The following is an 8839-nucleotide window of genomic DNA, read 5'->3' on the forward strand; positions in this document are numbered from 1 at the left end:
CCAAAACTTGGGACTCCATGGATTCCAATCTAACACTATCACCCTTGGTGTCCAATGGAGATGTACGGTCTCCTATCATACCCATTCTCTTTTAATACCTCACTCACACCAACCATGGTGTGCCAACCAAATAGGTCAAATCACAACTTTCGTATTTACTCACCTTGTCTGTAACCGAAGGTGGTCCACCCCTAGGGTTCAAAATCATATCCCTTTATACTAACTCCAGGATACACTAGAATCATAATAGCCCTTCTGGCCTCTGATTATTACCTCTCATTTATTAAACGATTAGATCGTGTGCCTCCCGATATAAAAAATGTAGTCTCAGCATCCATTCAACTTCCTGGATGTAATTACCATAAGGGGTGATTTAAGGTTCATCCCACATCTTCCCCTCAATGCCAGTATCCTTCGGATCACTCATCTGATCTGCATAACTTAACTCATCTATTCCAAAGTAGTAGGATTCTTAAGCTTTCCTATAAGATCCTCTTCCTGCGTTTCACTGTTCCTTCACAAAAGTATATTTGCCAATTATCAACTACAAGTTCCAAATCAAACTCAGACATTACTTCATTCTAACCGTGGTTAACCAGCATGACTATCAGCTTGCCATCCAGTGTGAGGTGCAAACGATCACTCTTTCAGTTACACACGACGCACCTTAACTCATAACATACTGTACCGGAACTCCTCATTCTAAGCAAGGACAATGTCTCTTGCATCGTTCTCTTGCACCAGTCCATACATACAAACTCTAATACCGTGACACGTGAATCCATCTTTATTCCAACTTCTGAAAATCTGGTACGCAACCATCCATTCAAATCAACTTTATGTTCTCATGTTACCTCAGTCAAGGTATGGATGTCCTCATAGATGCCTCATATAGTAATAGATGTGTCCCTCTGGTTTCACTATGCTTTTCACCTCTAAGGTGTTCCTTTAATAATTTCCTTACGGTTTCCATCTTAATTACCTTATACATGATCCCATTACCTCCCATAACATGACCTTGAACATTTTCTGGTGAAATCAGAACTTGTCCCTCTTGGAACCTTACCTGTAACCCTGTTTCCTTTGCCTTGGTACTATCAGTAAAGGTGTTATTCATGTTCTGCTTCTATCTGGGAGTAGTCTGAAACATCTTTAATCAATTTGAATATGACTCATCAACATCATCTCTGTACTTTCTGCTTAACAAACTTACATGGGCCGCTGAAGCCTTGGACAGTTTAAAAGCCTTTACCAATAATCAATCATATCCTACTTAGTGTAAGAGGAAATTCTTGAAAACATTGTCCTATCTTCTTAATAGGGTAATGAAATCCTTACCCTAGGCAATGGATACCTATCCCTAACAATCACTTCCTTAACTGCCCACATGCAATACATATCCTCGTAGACTTGGCCCTTTTCTTGTCAAATTGTATTGACGTGTCTCATGATAAGATGCTTCGTCTGATCAACCCTCAAGTCGAACAGTTCTTCAACTGAACCTTAATTATTCCCACTGAACTAGTGCCATTCTTCATAATGTCCCAGATACTGTTTCTATCTCTGCCTTGATCTCGTTGCACGCTCAATTCCCTAAATACGACAATTATCCCATCGAATCCTCATGAACCCATCTGGAACCTTATCAGTTGATCCGATATTAATTTGGTCTATCTGATATAACCTCAATGGCATCTTCCTAAATAGCTAGGCACCCTGTAACTGCAATCGGGTCTTTTCCTTTCAACCTCAGGAGTCACCATCTTATTTTTTAATCCATGGTTGTCCCTTATTTGACCGGAAAATCCACACTCAAGATCACCTCATATACCTCATAGAACCAACTCAATCAATTACTACCAATTTCCCAGATTGATGCTAAAATTTTAAGCCCCATGGCATGACAACCATATTACATAAGCCACCCATCGATGTATCCCTCAAGAGATACATAGAAACAAATTCACTCAGCTCACTTTATAAGCAGGAACAAGAACAAGAACTAAAATGTCAACTGGTCGCCTCCGAGGACCAACCTCAAGCTCTAACCATATCGAAACGGTCACTCGAGCTAGGGTAGGGTTATCTGTACTCTTTAGTTCTTTTGTATTTGTCTTCAAGCAACTCTTCTTAATGAGCCCTACAATTCCTCATCAATAACATGCTTCACTCAGCACTCACCCACATGATGTCTCCTGCGCCTAGCGCATACCATGTAACCCCTCGGACCTCACCGTCATCCAAACAACTGCCCTAAACACTATGAACTCTCCTGTCAGAACCAGGAGTAATAGAACCATCAGAAGTCTTTCTCTCCTGGTTACTGGGCCTCCGCCCTTACCTGCTCCCACAAATGAGGATTCCTTTTGCCAAGCTTTCTGCCCATCGGCACTCTTACTTCGTGTCTCGACTTCTGCGTCCTCAATAATAAGGGCCCTCCCTACTGCCCAAACATAGGTAACAATCTCCTACACTAGAGAGATCCTAACACTCTGGCCATCCAAGGGTTCAATCCTCGAGTGGATCGCTCCTTCCAAGTCACATCCGTTGGTACCAAACCAAACGCAGATTTTTCCGATCTACAAAGCTCACTAACATACTCTATCAATGTCATACTCTGAACCGAATTCATAAAATCATCGGTCCTTGCAACTCAAACCGCGTCACCAGAGTTCCTCTCGTTGAACTATTGTCTAAGTTTCCTTCCAACCCACCATGACAATATTCCAAGTCTGGGACACAACTTCCCACCATGTTTGGGAATCCTCTCACAACATGTACGTGGCACAAGCCACTCTATCATTGCCTTTAACTCCTATATAGCCGAAGACGGAGCTAACCATGCATGTTCACTATTCAACTTTAAACGGGTCCAAGCCTCACTCAGAGACTGGAGGTTAACACTTATAAAATCGTTCATATAGTAATTCCCATCTATTTCCATTGTTAGGTTAAGTCGTAACTGATGCCATTGTTGCCAACCCTCACAGGGCAGTACTTCCTGACCAAACCCGTTGTCTCAATCACCTAATCTCTTCTTCTTACCTTTAGAATCCTACCTGTATGCCAGGAAACATCAGAATTGTTTGGTAGTATTTAGTGAATTTTTTGTTAATTTTTTATTTATTTATTTATTTTTAAAATGTGAATAATTGAGTTTTGGTTGAATGCACTAAGGTGCATGGTAGGTAGTGATGCACCCTAGTTATTGAGTGTGTGCATGTGAATGGTTGCATGGTGCACATGTGTAGAATTTTCTACACACTTTAGTTTCCTTTTTATTAGAATTATTTATTTAAAAAAATATATAAATAAATGAGAGAAAGGGCAACAATGGTGGACCGCAAGAGGGAAAAGGAGGGAATTGAGTTGTCCCATTTATATTTCTTTCTTTTTTTTTTCAATCAAATAAATCGAATTAAGAGAAAATAGGCACAATTAGGAAACTTACCAATTATTTTCCTTAGGCTATTATGGGTAGATTAGAATAAAGAGGGAAGGAAGAAGGAAGAGAGCATTATGCTCATTTGGTGTCGTTGGCCTAGAGAGAAGGATAGAGAGAGAGAGAGAGTGGGCAAGCTAGAGAGAGAAAGGGAGAGAGAGGCTGCCATTTTCTAGAGAGAAGGAAGAGAAAGAAAAGAGAAAACGTGAAGGAAGAAGAAGAGGAGGAAGAAGGGCTGGAGGTCTCTAAGGTATGGGTTTGGATTGTGATTTTCTTTTTCCCTTCTTCTTGGTTCTAGTTTAATGGCAGTCCTTGGTGGTGCTAGGTTCTAATCTCACAAGAGCATAAGGATTGTTGTTAGGGTTTCGGCCAACAAGAGGGTAAGGGTGTTTCGATTTCATAATATTGATCTATGTGAGATTTTTGGTTGTTTGGTCTAATGTTTTGGTGGTAACAATAAGGTGTTGGAGCCTAGCAAACAAAACGGTGGCCATAACTATTTTTGGGTTCCTTGATTTCTATCAAAGGAGGTAATGGAACCTCTATTCTTGATTTGGTTCTTATTGTTGTAACCTTTTTATATGTATACTCATAGTATGTGTGTATTGGATTGATTATTGATTTATGGTGTTATGTAAATCTCTTATTATGAATACTTGTTTTGATGTTAAAAATCAAAAGCATGGTGGTGTTGATGATATATTGCCTAAGGTTTTTCCTATGATTTGATGATAGGTATGGTTTGGCTTAAAGATTCTATGTGTAAGCATGCAAGGGTGTTAATTTGTGATCTATTAAATATAATGATGGATGTTTTCATTTTTTTTTAAAACTTGAAAAGATTTGATCATTTTGGGCTATAAGGGTTTCGTCCTAGGGGTGGTGTTCAAAGCATATTTATTTTTCTTGTATGTTTTAATGTCAATTGTAATCCTAGAAACATAATATGGTGTTTGTAAGATTTGAAATGGGTAAATGTTAGTTTTGTTTTCTTTTGGATTACTTGAATGATAGAAACATGCTAGGGTTTACGTTTAAATTTTGTTAATTAAACATGCATGATTAATGTGTGAATTTTGTGAGGCATGATGAAATTGATGAATTTCATGATTTGAAGTACTTGTTGATTTTGTGTATGAATGGTGTCAAATATGATGAGAATAATGTTTTTGAATGATTAAATAATTTTGCAAGTGCTATGATGCTTTTAAGAAATTAAATGGAACTTTAATATACATTAAAATGATATTTTTACTTAAATAAATACCTACAGAATTTTTATATATTTTTAGAGAAAATATGAGGTTTTCAATTCAATATGGTGATTTTTGAAAGTGTATATGGTTGCTGGAATTTTTGGTAAAATATTGGAAAGTTTTTTTTTAAGGAAATGAAAATTTGTGTGTTTGTGAAATAATATAACCCTAAGTTATGTCAATATTAAAAATTGTATTTTTAAGTGTAACCATGAGTGTTCATTGTAATAGATATGATTTTTCTTTATTTTAATTAAGAAAAATATTGAGATTAATTCACTTGTGATTTTTAAATAGATTTAATGGTGGCTAAAAGTTTAGTTTAATAATTTAAAAATAATTATTGGGTTATCACCAATGAATTTATTTTACTTAAAATTAAGTCTTAAAATAATACAAATAAAATGTATTTTTCTCACACCTAAAAATTATATTTTTCTCACACCAAGTTCATAATTTTATTAATTTGAATTAAATTATTATTTTCTAAGGAAACATGCTAATTATAAGTATTTTAAATAATTTCTAGCCTTTATTATTTCTATGTGATTTAACGATAATAAATGGAATCATTATATATTTTTTTAAATGGCTAAATAAATTATTTTTATGAAATAAAAATAATGTTTTAGAGGTTTAAGCAACTTACTAATTTTAAAGAGATAAATAATGGTAATAAAAGTATGTTACTAAATCATTATTTTTAAGACGATAGAAATAAGCGCGTAGGAATTATCGTTTTTAACGCCACTTTTTAACAACGTTCTCACATATGCATGTCACATGAAATTTCACTTTTACGTTAAAAAATGTGTCTCATAATCAACCATATGATTTTTATTTAAAAACCATCCATGTAACATAAGTATAATTTGCATTATTCTTTTGGTGATTTTATGTATAAATATGCATGTTTGAAAAATATGTGTAGTTTTCACCATGTGTGCATGGCCCATGCACACATGGCGTATATGAGCTGGGCACAAGAAGGTCTTATGTGATGCTAAATGATGTTATTTGATTATTGTATTGGCTCATTGTGAAGTTTGTCAGTTTTTCTTTGCTTGGACCTGAGGTAAGGAAGTTAGATAGAAATTTTGATCATTTATGTTGTGAGCGGTAAGATTGGCTTGTAAGAATAAGAATGTTATGTATGATGATACATTTTGCGATATGAATGATGAATTGCTATTTTGTGTGGATATGACTGAATGAATGTATTTATGTATGTTGTATGTTGTATGTTGTATGTTATCAGATGGTTGTTAACATGACGAACGCGACTCAACAAAAGGGGTTACTAAGGATGTGAAGTGTAACCCAAGTTACTAAGGATAAGAAGACGTAACTCATAGGGTGGACGCGCTGAGGTTATTCAAGGACCAGAGATCCTGTTTACCTCAAGATGTGACATGTACAAGTTAGCGGGCCATGTTCACAAAGATATGATGATGATGTTTATGATGATTATGTTTATGATGGTTATGGTATGATGATTATGTTTATGATGATGGTTATGACAATTATGTTTATGATTGTATAACGATTTATGAATATGAATATGTTTTTTTTTTTTTTTTTTGATCAAGAAGAAAAGAAAGCTTCATTGAACAAATGAACTAACAAAATACAAACTAACAGCAGCTACAATGACTGAACTGCCTAAAGCTGGCCGAACCAGTCAACTAATTACAAAGGAGATTCTGAATATACATTTGATCTTTAGCTGTACTATATCTATTAGAAACTAAGTAAAGCCTATGTTTAGTAATGAATTTGACATCCTGCACCAGATTCCAAACAGAAGAGGAGTAACCTTCAAAATAACATCTATTCCTATTGGTCCATATGCTATAAACTGTTGCTGCAAACACCATGGAAACAATATTGGCCTTGATTCCGCTCCTAGCTCTAGAACTGAAATACTTCTTAAGATGGCACAACTTCCGCCAATACCAACTACAGTCCCCCTTTAACTCATAATTCCAAAAGCTTTTATCCTTCAAATAAATGGAATTAATCCACTTGACCCACAGTAAATCAGGTTTGAAAGCTAAAGCCCAAATATACTTGGCCAACACAGACCGATTCCAAAGAGAACCCTCTCGAAATCCCACTCCACCATACGCTTTGGGAAGGCAAACTTTTTGCCAAGAAGGGAGATGCAACTTACTCCTCTACCCAGCGACTCCCCAAAGAAACCCTCTACACAGCCTCTCTACTTCCTTAACTACACTTTGGGGCAAAATAAAGATAGACATCCAGTAGTTGCGAAGCCCAAGAAGAACAGAGTTAATGAGTTGAATCCTGCCAGCAAATGAGAGGTGTCTACTGGCCCAATTCTGAATCTTCAATCTGAATTTCTGAATGAACTCCTCGCAGTCAGTGTGTTTCCATTTGGTAGGCCTCATTGGAACCCCTAGGTATCTAAGGGGAAAAGAACCCAAAGCAAGATTGATTTCCTGAGAAATGATTTTTCTATCCTCCAAAGGGACTCCTCCGAAAAAAATCTGAGATTTACCTGAGTTAATAATCAAACCAGAAGCACTGGCAAACTCATCAAGAACCATCTTAACACTCCTAACAACTGGGAGAGTTCCCTTGCAAAAAATCAGCAAGTCATCCGCAAAACACAAATTAATGAGCTTTAAACTCTTGCACATCGGATGATAACGAAAAGGGGACTTAAGCGCTGCATAATGAAAACTCCTAGTCAAATACTCCATGATAAGAACAAATAAAAGAGGTGACATAGGATCACCTTGTCGCAGCCCCTTCCCCCCTTTAAACTTGCCTTGAACTCGGCCATTCATCATTAGAAAGTAGGTGGTATTCCTAACACAAGACATAATCCATCCTATAAACTTTATAGGGAACTTTAAAGCTTTTAGCAACCCTTCAAGAAAAAGCCAATCTACGGTATCGTAAGCTTTGCTCAAGTCTATCTTGATAGCGCATCTCGACGAAGTAGAAACCCTCCCGTAATTCTTTATTAGATCTTGACAGATCATGATGTTATGAGCAATAGACCGGCCTTGAATGAAAGCTCCTTGATTGGGATGAACAATAGCCGGAAGAACAGCAGCCAACCTTTTACAAATCAACTTAGCCATGCATTTATACAGTGTAGAACATCAAGCTATTGGCCTATAATCGACAGCCCGAGAAGGATTAGCAATCTTGGGGATCAAAGAAATTGTTGTATCATGAAGCTTAGAAGGAAACTTGCCAGATTCAAAACAGTAAGTGATGGCCGAGCATATTTCTTCTCCAATCTTGCTCCAAACATCTTTAAAGAAGCCGGAACCATACCCATCAGGACCTGGGGATTTAGTGTTTGGGATACTAAATAAGGCCTCTCGAATTTCCTTCTTAGAGAAAGGTTTCAAAAGTTGCATTTGCTGATCAACTGAAAGCTTCGGCCCTAAGTCAACATGCTGCAAGTTAACCCTGCCTGAAGCTGAGCTAGGACTGCCTAAACAAGTTTTAAAATGATCCAGAAAATGAGAAACTACCTCTGTGTAGTTATCAACAACCTGCCCTTCCTCTGTCATAAAAGAAACTATCCCGTTTTCAACCTTACGCTTCTTAAGAAATGCATGAAAAAAGGCAGTGTTCAAATCTCCTTGCCGTAACCAAGTAACCTTACTCCTTTGAGTTAGGAAACTCTGATAACACTTCTCCTGAATAGCATACTCCCCTGCCGCAGTCCTCTCAGATTTTTGATAAACAGGATCAAGGGGGTGAGCTTGAGCTTGAAACTGAGCATGAAGATAAGTTTCCTTGGCCTTATGATAATTAGCTTGAAGATTTCCTATTCGGTCCATATTAAAATGTTTCAGACAATGCTTAAGCCTCAACAGTTTAAGAAAGACAGCATTCATACCAAAGGCTGAGATAGAGCCTCTCCAGCTATTAATCACCACATCACTGAAATCCTTATGCTCTGCCCAGTAGTTATAATAGCGAAAAAGTTTGGATCCCAGATGCTCAGAATTTTTAAAACTCACCAGACAAGTACAGTGGTCTGATATGCCTTCCCATCTATAAGTTGTTGTAGATTTAGAGAATAAATCTAGCCACTTTTCATTGCTCAGCACGTGATCAATTTTAGAATATATTCTAGAGGCACCCTCTTGGT

General features: G+C 36.9%; 1 long non-coding RNA gene across 1 annotated transcript; it reads left to right on the forward strand.

The window, feature by feature from the left end:
* Window positions 1-3567: 3567 nt before the first annotated feature.
* Window positions 3568-6190, forward strand: LOC133821451 (uncharacterized). The gene is made up of 4 exons (XR_009887588.1): window positions 3568-3692; window positions 3768-3822; window positions 3904-3972; window positions 5957-6190. It is a non-coding gene; the product is annotated as an uncharacterized LOC133821451 (long non-coding RNA).
* The last annotated feature ends 2649 nt before the right edge of the window (window positions 6191-8839 follow it).

The sequence above is a fragment of the Humulus lupulus genome, chromosome 3 (genome assembly GCF_963169125.1).
Source record: "Humulus lupulus chromosome 3, drHumLupu1.1, whole genome shotgun sequence".
Taxonomy (NCBI): Eukaryota; Viridiplantae; Streptophyta; class Magnoliopsida; order Rosales; family Cannabaceae; genus Humulus; species Humulus lupulus.